Raw genomic sequence first — 390 nt, 5'->3', positions numbered from 1 at the left:
AGATTGTACCAATATTGTTGTATAAGTTATTGTATCAAAATAAAAATGTAAATGTATTTTTATGTTTCTCTACTGCTATATTTGTGAATGTACACTGAAATGATGAGCCACATAGAAGTTCACAATTTTGGTTGTTGTAGTCTGATTATACATTTTATTGAGTCAGTTTTATTTTTGGTCTTTGAGAATGATACAGTTTGTATATCTAGGTTGCTTTAGTTGTATAAAACATCTGTGTTTTTCTTATTTGGGCAACTGTCATGTATGAAGAAACTGCATAGTTATGTGGGAAAAGTTTTCTTTAATATGATTGAAAATATAGGCAGTTTATACAAAATTCAGTTATTTGTATTACAGTTAATTATTTCAAATATCAAATCTTATTATTAA

The sequence above is a fragment of the Penaeus monodon genome, chromosome 20, assembly GCF_015228065.2.
Source record: "Penaeus monodon isolate SGIC_2016 chromosome 20, NSTDA_Pmon_1, whole genome shotgun sequence".
NCBI classification, from domain to species: Eukaryota; Metazoa; Arthropoda; class Malacostraca; order Decapoda; family Penaeidae; genus Penaeus; species Penaeus monodon.
Note: the sequence above shows the minus strand (reverse complement) of the source record.